A 12094-nucleotide genomic window follows, 5' to 3' on the forward strand; every position below is an offset into this window, starting at 1 on the left:
ACCCTCTCACACAAGAGTGACTTTTCCATTGACACAAAAGAGAGCGCATCAGTGATGGCCTTCTCTTATATTGATACAAAGATATCTCATTTGAATGGTCATAGTGGATAGAGCTTTAATGTGATTTGATTCTTTTCGCTATATTCTCTATAAAAGTGTTAAATATTCAAATGTTTATCAGAATATAAAAGTTATATCACAATGTTCATCTTTGCCTGTAGCATAATTAAACAGTCTACATTTCCAGACTACTGAAGCAATGTCTCTGTCTCCTGCATGGGTGGCTCCATAGAGCAATGGTTGGCAATTTGGACTTTGCATCCAATGATCCGATTTGAGACCTTGGAGGGACTTTTTTTATTACTCTTGAGCTTTTCCATTTCTTCATCTTTGTTCATTGATAGCTCAAATCCAACACCAGTAGGTTGAAAGAGTCAATTATTGAATGCTTTCAAAATGTCCATCAGCTTGAACAAGTTACATCAATACAAACTTTACAATACTTTGACATCAAATTTCTTCACAAAGTAGTTAGCCATTATAAAATCATATCCTGATTTTCTCAAACGCATTTCAGACGGGTGATTCACAGCATCACTTTTTTAAGCTTTCCTGCTATTGATAAGGCGAAAATAGCACATTTTGAATGAGAAGTTTTCTTCAATCAAACATAGAGGAACCCAAATGATGATCTCATTCAGCTAGTAAAAATGTTGTTTTATATTAGTATGGAAATCGTGAAAAGAAAATGTTTTTCATGCTGATTTACAACAGTTGCTCTCCAATCGTAAAATATAAGCTTTTGGTCGGAGGCATCACAGGTACTGATCAAATTCTCATTTTTGAACTTTATTCACAAATCATATGATATGCTTTGTATACATCAACTGTATTGTTGGATCAATACTGAGTAAAAAGTGACTATCTCAATTTCAGGACATATAAAAGAGAAAGAAGTAGAAACTCATGTTTCAAATGCTGAGAGGCAACAACTGTTCATGATTTTCACCTCCACTAATTATATTTATTTTTATAATCTATATGTTTATATTTTCCTATAAATATACAGAGACATATAGCTATATATACAGAGATACATATGTACAGGTTGATTTTTAAATGTTTATAAGTAAATGTGATGTTGTTCCAAATAAAACTTCTAAGAACTGAATGGAAAAGAAAATTGTAAAGTTCAGATAAGTCCCACTGAAATTTGTACTCAGATCCCTGTTTTCAGAGTCCAGAGTGCTAACCATGACACCATCCACCCTCCCCTACCAGGGTGAGCTTTCCATTTTGACAGAAGAGATTTGCCTCAGGGGGCAACTTATCTTTTATTGAAAAATATTATCTCACATAAAAACCACTGTTCAACAGAGTTATAACGTTATTTGAGTCTTTTGGGCAACATCCTTCCCCAACATAGTTCAATATGCAAAAGTTTACCAGAATAGGAAAGCAATCCAATTCAGTTTCTCTTTGACAGTAGAATATTAAAAACTTTGACATTTCCACATTGCTGCAGCAGTTTGCACTCCTTTCACATGGGAGGTTCCATGGTGTAATGGTTAGCACTTTGGACTTTGAATCCAATGATCCGAGTTCAAATCTCGGTGGGACCATTTTATGACTCTTGACCAAATCATTTTCTTTCAAGTGTATTCATTAATATCACATATCTAATACCGGTAGGGTGAAAAATTAATTTATTGATTATACTCTAAAAGTTTACTAGATGTGAGCAAATAATAGAATGTTTACAATACCTGGAAACTAAATGGCTCAAAATAATGAGAGATTTTACAAATTCACTCTGGTTTCTCAAACTCATCACAGGGGCCTGATGCACGACATTACTTTTTAAAATCTTACTGTTTTTGATAAGGGGAACAAGGAACTTTTTAATTGCAAAGCATTCATTAAAACAAAACTTGAGGAGCCAAACTTTGTATTACGGTGACCGAAGATGTGCAGTTTGAATAATAATCTTGAAATTCAGACGTACAAAGATTTTACACACTGATTTTCAACAGTAATTCCACAACCAATAAAGTTGAATCTTTTGAAAGACATGTCAAAGGTGTGAATCTGAAATTCACTTTCAAAGAAATTCACAATGAAATGCACTGTGTAAGTCCAGCATGTTGTCAGCTAAGAAATCAGCAAAAATGAACTATCTCATTACTGGCCATATAGATGAGAAAGGAAAATAAACTCATGTTTACAATGTGGATGTGAAAGAACAGTTTCTAGGTTCAGCTTCAATATTTATGTTTATGAATAATTGATATGTTCATATTGTCTAACAGCTATCTAGACGGATAAAGATATGTATGCATCTATACATACTTATGCGTTCATACGCATCAGTATAAAACATTGATATTAGGTTTTTTCTAGACCAAATTCTAAAAAATGAGTTAAACAGTGAATCTCATAATTGTAGTAGGTCCCACCGAGATTTGAACTCGGATCGCTGGATTCAGAGTGCTAACCATTACACCATGGAACCCTCTCACACAAGAGTGACTTTTCCATTGACACAAAAGAGAGCGCATCAGTGATGGCCTTCTCTTATATTGATACAAAGATATCTCATTTGAATGGTCATAGTGGATAGAGCTTTAATGTGATTTGATTCTTTTCGCTATATTCTCTATAAAAGTGTTAAATATTCAAATGTTTATCAGAATATAAAAGTTATATCACAATGTTCATCTTTGCCTGTAGCATAATTAAACAGTCTACATTTCCAGACTACTGAAGCAATGTCTCTGTCTCCTGCATGGGTGGCTCCATAGAGCAATGGTTGGCAATTTGGACTTTGCATCCAATGATCCGATTTGAGACCTTGGAGGGACTTTTTTTATTACTCTTGAGCTTTTCCATTTCTTCATCTTTGTTCATTGATAGCTCAAATCCAACACCAGTAGGTTGAAAGAGTCAATTATTGAATGCTTTCAAAATGTCCATCAGCTTGAACAAGTTACATCAATACAAACTTTACAATACTTTGACATCAAATTTCTTCACAAAGTAGTTAGCCATTATAAAATCATATCCTGATTTTCTCAAACGCATTTCAGACGGGTGATTCACAGCATCACTTTTTTAAGCTTTCCTGCTATTGATAAGGCGAAAATAGCACATTTTGAATGAGAAGTTTTCTTCAATCAAACATAGAGGAACCCAAATGATGATCTCATTCAGCTAGTAAAAATGTTGTTTTATATTAGTATGGAAATCGTGAAAAGAAAATGTTTTTCATGCTGATTTACAACAGTTGCTCTCCAATCGTAAAATATAAGCTTTTGGTCGGAGGCATCACAGGTACTGATCAAATTCTCATTTTTGAACTTTATTCACAAATCATATGATATGCTTTGTATACATCAACTGTATTGTTGGATCAATACTGAGTAAAAAGTGACTATCTCAATTTCAGGACATATAAAAGAGAAAGAAGTAGAAACTCATGTTTCAAATGCTGAGAGGCAACAACTGTTCATGATTTTCACCTCCACTAATTATATTTATTTTTATAATCTATATGTTTATATTTTCCTATAAATATACAGAGACATATAGCTATATATACAGAGATACATATGTACAGGTTGATTTTTAAATGTTTATAAGTAAATGTGATGTTGTTCCAAATAAAACTTCTAAGAACTGAATGGAAAAGAAAATTGTAAAGTTCAGATAAGTCCCACTGAAATTTGTACTCAGATCCCTGTTTTCAGAGTCCAGAGTGCTAACCATGACACCATCCACCCTCCCCTACCAGGGTGAGCTTTCCATTTTGACAGAAGAGATTTGCCTCAGGGGGCAACTTATCTTTTATTGAAAAATATTATCTCACATAAAAACCACTGTTCAACAGAGTTATAACGTTATTTGAGTCTTTTGGGCAACATCCTTCCCCAACATAGTTCAATATGCAAAAGTTTACCAGAATAGGAAAGCAATCCAATTCAGTTTCTCTTTGACAGTAGAATATTAAAAACTTTGACATTTCCACATTGCTGCAGCAGTTTGCACTCCTTTCACATGGGAGGTTCCATGGTGTAATGGTTAGCACTTTGGACTTTGAATCCAATGATCCGAGTTCAAATCTCGGTGGGACCATTTTATGACTCTTGACCAAATCATTTTCTTTCAAGTGTTTTCATTAATATCACATATCTAATACCGGTAGGGTGAAAAATTAATTTATTGATTATACTCTAAAAGTTTACTAGATGTGAGCAAATAATAGAATGTTTACAATACCTGGAAACTAAATGGCTCAAAATAATGAGAGATTTTACAAATTCACTCTGGTTTCTCAAACTCATCACAGGGGCCTGATGCACGACATTACTTTTTAAAATCTTACTGTTTTTGATAAGGGGAACAAGGAACTTTTTAATTGCAAAGCATTCATTAAAACAAAACTTGAGGAGCCAAACTTTGTATTACGGTGACCGAAGATGTGCAGTTTGAATAATAATCTTGAAATTCAGACGTACAAAGATTTTACACACTGATTTTCAACAGTAATTCCACAACCAATAAAGTTGAATCTTTTGAAAGACATGTCAAAGGTGTGAATCTGAAATTCACTTTCAAAGAAATTCACAATGAAATGCACTGTGTAAGTCCAGCATGTTGTCAGCTAAGAAATCAGCAAAAATGAACTATCTCATTACTGGCCATATAGATGAGAAAGGAAAATAAACTCATGTTTACAATGTGGATGTGAAAGAACAGTTTCTAGGTTCAGCTTCAATATTTATGTTTATGAATAATTGATATGTTCATATTGTCTAACAGCTATCTAGACGGATAAAGCTATGTATGCATCTATACATACTTATGCGTTCATACGCATCAGTATAAAACATTGATATTAGGTTTTTTCTAGACCAAATTCTAAAAAATGAGTTAAACAGTGAATCTCATAATTGTAGTAGGTCCCACCGAGATTTGAACTCGGATCACTGGATTCAGAGTCCAGTGTGCTAACCATTACACCATGGAACCCTCTCACACAAGAGTGACTTTTCCATTGAGACAAAAGAGAGCGCATCAGTGATGGCCTTCTCTTATATTGATACAAAGATATCTCATTTGAATGGTCATAGTGGATAGAGCTTTAATGTGATTTGATTCTTTTCGCTATATTCTCTATAAAAGTGTTAAATATTCAAATGTTTATCAGAATATAAAAGTTATATCACAATGTTCATCTTTGCCTGTAGCATAATTAAACAGTCTACATTTCCAGACTACTGAAGCAATGTCTCTGTCTCCTGCATGGGTGGCTCCATAGAGCAATGGTTGGCAATTTGGACTTTGCATCCAATGATCCGATTTGAGACCTTGGAGGGACTTTTTTTATTACTCTTGAGCTTTTCCATTTCTTCATCTTTGTTCATTGATAGCTCAAATCCAACACCAGTAGGTTGAAAGAGTCAATTATTGAATGCTTTCAAAATGTCCATCAGCTTGAACAAGTTACATCAATACAAACTTTACAATACTTTGACATCAAATGTCTTCACAAAGTAGTTAGCCATTATAAAATCATATCCTGATTTTCTCAAACGCATTTCAGACGGGTGATTCACAGCATCACTTTTTTAAGCTTTCCTGCTATTGATAAGGCGAAAATAGCACATTTTGAATGAGAAGTTTTCTTCAATCAAACATAGAGGAACCCAAATGATGATCTCATTCAGCTAGTAAAAATGTTGTTTTATATTAGTATGGAAATCGTGAAAAGAAAATGTTTTTCATGCTGATTTACAACAGTTGCTCTCCAATCGTAAAATATAAGCTTTTGGTCGGAGGCATCACAGGTACTGATCAAATTCTCATTTTTGAACTTTATTCACAAATCATATGATATGCTTTGTATACATCAACTGTATTGTTGGATCAATACTGAGTAAAAAGTGACTATCTCAATTTCAGGACATATAAAAGAGAAAGAAGTAGAAACTCATGTTTCAAATGCTGAGAGGCAACAACTGTTCATGATTTTCACCTCCACTAATTATATTTATTTTTATAATCTATATGTTTATATTTTCCTATAAATATACAGAGACATATAGCTATATATACAGAGATACATATGTACAGGTTGATTTTTACATGTTTATAAGTAAATGTGATGTTGTTCCAAATAAAACTTCTAAGAACTGAATGGAAAAGAAAATTGTAAAGTTCAGATAAGTCCCACTGAAATTTGTACTCAGATCCCTGTTTTCAGAGTCCAGAGTGCTAACCATGACACCATCCACCCTCCCCTACCAGGGTGAGCTTTCCATTTTGACAGAAGAGATTTGCCTCAGGGGGCAACTTATCTTTTATTGAAAAATATTATCTCACATAAAAACCACTGTTCAACAGAGTTATAACGTTATTTGAGTCTTTTGGGCAACATCCTTCCCCAACATAGTTCAATATGCAAAAGTTTACCAGAATAGGAAAGCAATCCAATTCAGTTTCTCTTTGACAGTAGAATATTAAAAACTTTGACATTTCCACATTGCTGCAGCAGTTTGCACTCCTTTCACATGGGAGGTTCCATGGTGTAATGGTTAGCACTTTGGACTTTGAATCCAATGATCCGAGTTCAAATCTCGGTGGGACCGTTTTATGACTCTTGACCAAATCATTTTCTTTCAAGTGTATTCATTAATATCACATATCTAATACCGGTAGGGTGAAAAATTAATTTATTGATTATACTCTAAAAGTTTACTAGATGTGAGCAAATAATAGAATTTTTACAATACCTGGAAACTAAATGGCTCAAAATAATGAGAGATTTTACAAACTCACTCTGGTTTCTCAAACTCATCACAGGGGCCTGATGCACGACATTACTTTTTAAAATCTTACTGTTATTGATAAGGGGAACAAGGAACTTTTTAATTGCAAAGCATTCATTAAAACAAAACTTGAGGAGTCAAACTTTGTATTACGGGGACCGAAGATGTGCAGTTTGAATAATAATCTTGAAATTCAGACGTACAAAGATTTTACACACTGATTTTCAACAGTAAATCCACAACCAATAAAGTTGAATCTTTTGAAAGACATGTCAAAGGTGTGAATCTGAAATTCACTTTCAAAGAAATTCACAATGAAATGCACTGTGTAAGTCCAGCATGTTGTCAGCTAAGAAATCAGCAAAAATGAACTATCTCATTACTGGCCATATAGATGAGAAAGGAAAATAAACTCATGTTTACAATGTGGATGTGAAAGAACAGTTTCTAGGTTCAGCTTCAATATTTATGTTTATGAATAATTGATATGTTCATATTGTCTAACAGCTATCTAGACGGATAAAGCTATGTATGCATCTATACATACTTATGCGTTCATACGCATCAGTATAAAACATTGATATTAGGTTTTTTCTAGACCAAATTCTAAAAAATGAGTTAAACAGTGAATCTCATAATTGTAGTAGGTCCCACCGAGATTTGAACTAGGATCGCTGGATTCAGAGTCCAGAGTGCTAACCATTACACCATGGAACCCTCTCACACAAGAGTGACTTTTCCATTGAGACAAAAGAGAGCGCATCAGTGATGGCCTTCTCTTATATTGATACAAAGATATCTCATTTGAATGGTCATAGTGGATAGAGCTTTAATGTGATTTGATTCTTTTCGCTATATTCTCTATAAAAGTGTTAAATATTCAAATGTTTATCAGAATATAAAAGTTATATCACAATGTTCATCTTTGCCTGTAGCATAATTAAACAGTCTACATTTCCAGACTACTGAAGCAATGTCTCTGTCTCCTGCATGGGTGGCTCCATAGAGCAATGGTTGGCAATTTGGACTTTGCATCCAATGATCCGATTTGAGACCTTGGAGGGACTTTTTTTATTACTCTTGAGCTTTTCCATTTCTTCATCTTTGTTCATTGATAGCTCAAATCCAACACCAGTAGGTTGAAAGAGTCAATTATTGAATGCTTTCAAAATGTCCATCAGCTTGAACAAGTTACATCAATACAAACTTTACAATACTTTGACATCAAATTTCTTCACAAAGTAGTTAGCCATTATAAAATCATATCCTGATTTTCTCAAACGCATTTCAGACGGGTGATTCACAGCATCACTTTTTTAAGCTTTCCTGCTATTGATAAGGCGAAAATAGCACATTTTGAATGAGAAGTTTTCTTCAATCAAACATAGAGGAACCCAAATGATGATCTCATTCAGCTAGTAAAAATGTTGTTTTATATTAGTATGGAAATCGTGAAAAGAAAATGTTTTTCATGCTGATTTACAACAGTTGCTCTCCAATCGTAAAATATAAGCTTTTGGTCGGAGGCATCACAGGTACTGATCAAATTCTCATTTTTGAACTTTATTCACAAATCATATGATATGCTTTGTATACATCAACTGTATTGTTGGATCAATACTGAGTAAAAAGTGACTATCTCAATTTCAGGACATATAAAAGAGAAAGAAGTAGAAACTCATGTTTCAAATGCTGAGAGGCAACAACTGTTCATGATTTTCACCTCCACTAATTATATTTATTTTTATAATCTATATGTTTATATTTTCCTATAAATATACAGAGACATATAGCTATATATACAGAGATACATATGTACAGGTTGATTTTTACATGTTTATAAGTAAATGTGATGTTGTTCCAAATAAAACTTCTAAGAACTGAATGGAAAAGAAAATTGTAAAGTTCAGATAAGTCCCACTGAAATTTGTACTCAGATCCCTGTTTTCAGAGTCCAGAGTGCTAACCATGACACCATCCACCCTCCCCTACCAGGGTGAGCTTTCCATTTTGACAGAAGAGATTTGCCTCAGGGGGCAACTTATCTTTTATTGAAAAATATTATCTCACATAAAAACCACTGTTCAACAGAGTTATAACGTTATTTGAGTCTTTTGGGCAACATCCTTCCCCAACATAGTTCAATATGCAAAAGTTTACCAGAATAGGAATGCAATCCAATTCAGTTTCTCTTTGACAGTAGAATATTAAAAACTTTGACATTTCCACATTGCTGCAGAAGTTTGCACTCCTTTCACATGGGAGGTTCCATGGTGTAATGGTTAGCACTTTGGACTTTGAATCCAATGATCCGAGTTCAAATCTCGGTGGGACCATTTTATGACTCTTGACCAAATCATTTTCTTTCAAGTGTATTCATTAATATCACATATCTAATACCGGTAGGGTGAAAAATTAATTTATTGATTATACTCTAAAAGTTTACTAGATGTGAGCAAATAATAGAATTTTTACAATACCTGGAAACTAAATGGCTCAAAATAATGAGAGATTTTACAAACTCACTCTGGTTTCTCAAACTCATCACAGGGGCCTGATGCACGACATTACTTTTTAAAATCTTACTGTTATTGATAAGGGGAACAAGGAACTTTTTAATTGCAAAGCATTCATTAAAACAAAACTTGAGGAGTCAAACTTTGTATTACGGGGACCGAAGATGTGCAGTTTGAATAATAATCTTGAAATTCAGACGTACAAAGATTTTACACACTGATTTTCAACAGTAAATCCACAACCAATAAAGTTGAATCTTTTGAAAGACATGTCAAAGGTGTGAATCTGAAATTCACTTTCAAAGAAATTCACAATGAAATGCACTGTGTAAGTCCAGCATGTTGTCAGCTAAGAAATCAGCAAAAATGAACTATCTCATTACTGGCCATATAGATGAGAAAGGAAAATAAACTCATGCTTACAATGTGGATGTGAAAGAACAGTTTCTAGGTTCAGCTTCAATATTTATGTTTATGAATAATTGATATGTTCATATTGTCTAACAGCTATCTAGATGGATAAAGCTATGTATGCATCTATACATACTTATGCGTTCATACGCATCAGTATAAAACATTGATATTAGGTTTTTTCTAGACCAAATTCTAAAAAATGAGTTAAACAGTGAATCTCATAATTGTAGTAGGTCCCACCGAGATTTGAACTAGGATCGCTGGATTCAGAGTCCAGAGTGCTAACCATTACACCATGGAACCCTCTCACACAAGAGTGACTTTTCCATTGAGACAAAAGAGAGCGCATCAGTGATGGCCTTCTCTTATATTGATACAAAGATATCTCATTTGAATGGTCATAGTGGATAGAGCTTTAATGTGATTTGATTCTTTTCGCTATATTCTCTATAAAAGTGTTAAATATTCAAATGTTTATCAGAATATAAAAGTTATATCACAATGTTCATCTTTGCCTGTAGCATAATTAAACAGTCTACATTTCCAGACTACTGAAGCAATGTCTCTGTCTCCTGCATGGGTGGCTCCATAGAGCAATGGTTGGCAATTTGGACTTTGCATCCAATGATCCGATTTGAGACCTTGGAGGGACTTTTTTTATTACTCTTGAGCTTTTCCATTTCTTCATCTTTGTTCATTGATAGCTCAAATCCAACACCAGTAGGTTGAAAGAGTCAATTATTGAATGCTTTCAAAATGTCCATCAGCTTGAACAAGTTACATCAATACAAACTTTACAATACTTTGACATCAAATTTCTTCACAAAGTAGTTAGCCATTATAAAATCATATCCTGATTTTCTCAAACGCATTTCAGACGGGTGATTCACAGCATCACTTTTTTAAGCTTTCCTGCTATTGATAAGGCGAAAATAGCACATTTTGAATGAGAAGTTTTCTTCAATCAAACATAGAGGAACCCAAATGATGATCTCATTCAGCTAGTAAAAATGTTGTTTTATATTAGTATGGAAATCGTGAAAAGAAAATGTTTTTCATGCTGATTTCCAACAGTTGCTCTCCAATCGTAAAATATAAGCTTTTGGTCGGAGGCATCACAGGTACTGATCAAATTCTCATTTTTGAACTTTATTCACAAATCATATGATATGCTTTGTATACATCAACTGTATTGTTGGATCAATACTGAGTAAAAAGTGACTATCTCAATTTCAGGACATATAAAAGAGAAAGAAGTAGAAACTCATGTTTCAAATGCTGAGAGGCAACAACTGTTCATGATTTTCACCTCCACTAATTATATTTATTTTTATAATCTATATGTTTATATTTTCCTATAAATATACAGAGACATATAGCTATATATACAGAGATACATATGTACAGGTTGATTTTTACATGTTTATAAGTAAATGTGATGTTGTTCCAAATAAAACTTCTAAGAACTGAATGGAAAAGAAAATTGTAAAGTTCAGATAAGTCCCACTGAAATTTGTACTCAGATCCCTGTTTTCAGAGTCCAGAGTGCTAACCATGACACCATCCACCCTCCCCTACCAGGGTGAGCTTTCCATTTTGACAGAAGAGATTTGCCTCAGGGGGCAACTTATCTTTTATTGAAAAATATTATCTCACATAAAAACCACTGTTCAACAGAGTTATAACGTTATTTGAGTCTTTTGGGCAACATCCTTCCCCAACATAGTTCAATATGCAAAAGTTTACCAGAATAGGAATGCAATCCAATTCAGTTTCTCTTTGACAGTAGAATATTAAAAACTTTGACATTTCCACATTGCTGCAGAAGTTTGCACTCCTTTCACATGGGAGGTTCCATGGTGTAATGGTTAGCACTTTGGACTTTGAATCCAATGATCCGAGTTCAAATCTCGGTGGGACCATTTTATGACTCTTGACCAAATCATTTTCTTTCAAGTGTATTCATTAATATCACATATCTAATACCGGTAGGGTGAAAAATTAATTTATTGATTATACTCTAAAAGTTTACTAGATGTGAGCAAATAATAGAATTTTTACAATACCTGGAAACTAAATGGCTCAAAATAATGAGAGATTTTACAAACTCACTCTGGTTTCTCAAACTCATCACAGGGGCCTGATGCACGACATTACTTTTTAAAATCTTACTGTTATTGATAAGGGGAACAAGGAACTTTTTAATTGCAAAGCATTCATTAAAACAAAACTTGAGGAGCCAAACTTTGTATTACGGTGACCGAAGATGTGCAGTTTGAATAATAATCTTGAAATTCAGACGTACAAAGATTTTACACACTGATTTTCAACAGTAAT

General features: G+C 33.7%; 6 non-coding genes across 6 annotated transcripts; 5 read left to right on the forward strand and 1 right to left on the reverse strand.

Annotated features, from left to right (window-relative positions):
• The first annotated feature begins 1550 nt into the window (after positions 1-1550).
• Positions 1551-1622, forward strand: TRNAQ-UUG (transfer RNA glutamine (anticodon UUG)). Its single transcript has one exon. It is a non-coding gene; the product is annotated as a tRNA-Gln (tRNA).
• A 2437-nt stretch (positions 1623-4059) lies between these two features.
• Positions 4060-4131, forward strand: TRNAQ-UUG (transfer RNA glutamine (anticodon UUG)). The gene has a single exon. It is a non-coding gene; the product is annotated as a tRNA-Gln (tRNA).
• Positions 4132-4956: 825 nt separating this feature from the next.
• Positions 4957-5028, reverse strand: TRNAQ-CUG (transfer RNA glutamine (anticodon CUG)). Its single transcript has one exon. It is a non-coding gene; the product is annotated as a tRNA-Gln (tRNA).
• Positions 5029-6575: 1547 nt separating this feature from the next.
• Positions 6576-6647, forward strand: TRNAQ-UUG (transfer RNA glutamine (anticodon UUG)). Its single transcript has one exon. It is a non-coding gene; the product is annotated as a tRNA-Gln (tRNA).
• Positions 6648-9091: 2444 nt separating this feature from the next.
• TRNAQ-UUG (transfer RNA glutamine (anticodon UUG)) lies at positions 9092-9163 on the forward strand. Its single transcript has one exon. It is a non-coding gene; the product is annotated as a tRNA-Gln (tRNA).
• Positions 9164-11607: 2444 nt separating this feature from the next.
• On the forward strand, positions 11608-11679 carry TRNAQ-UUG (transfer RNA glutamine (anticodon UUG)). Its single transcript has one exon. It is a non-coding gene; the product is annotated as a tRNA-Gln (tRNA).
• Positions 11680-12094: the final 415 nt, after the last annotated feature.

Source organism: Triturus cristatus, chromosome 5_2 (genome assembly GCF_964204655.1).
Source record: "Triturus cristatus chromosome 5_2, aTriCri1.1, whole genome shotgun sequence".
Classification (NCBI taxonomy): Eukaryota; Metazoa; Chordata; class Amphibia; order Caudata; family Salamandridae; genus Triturus; species Triturus cristatus.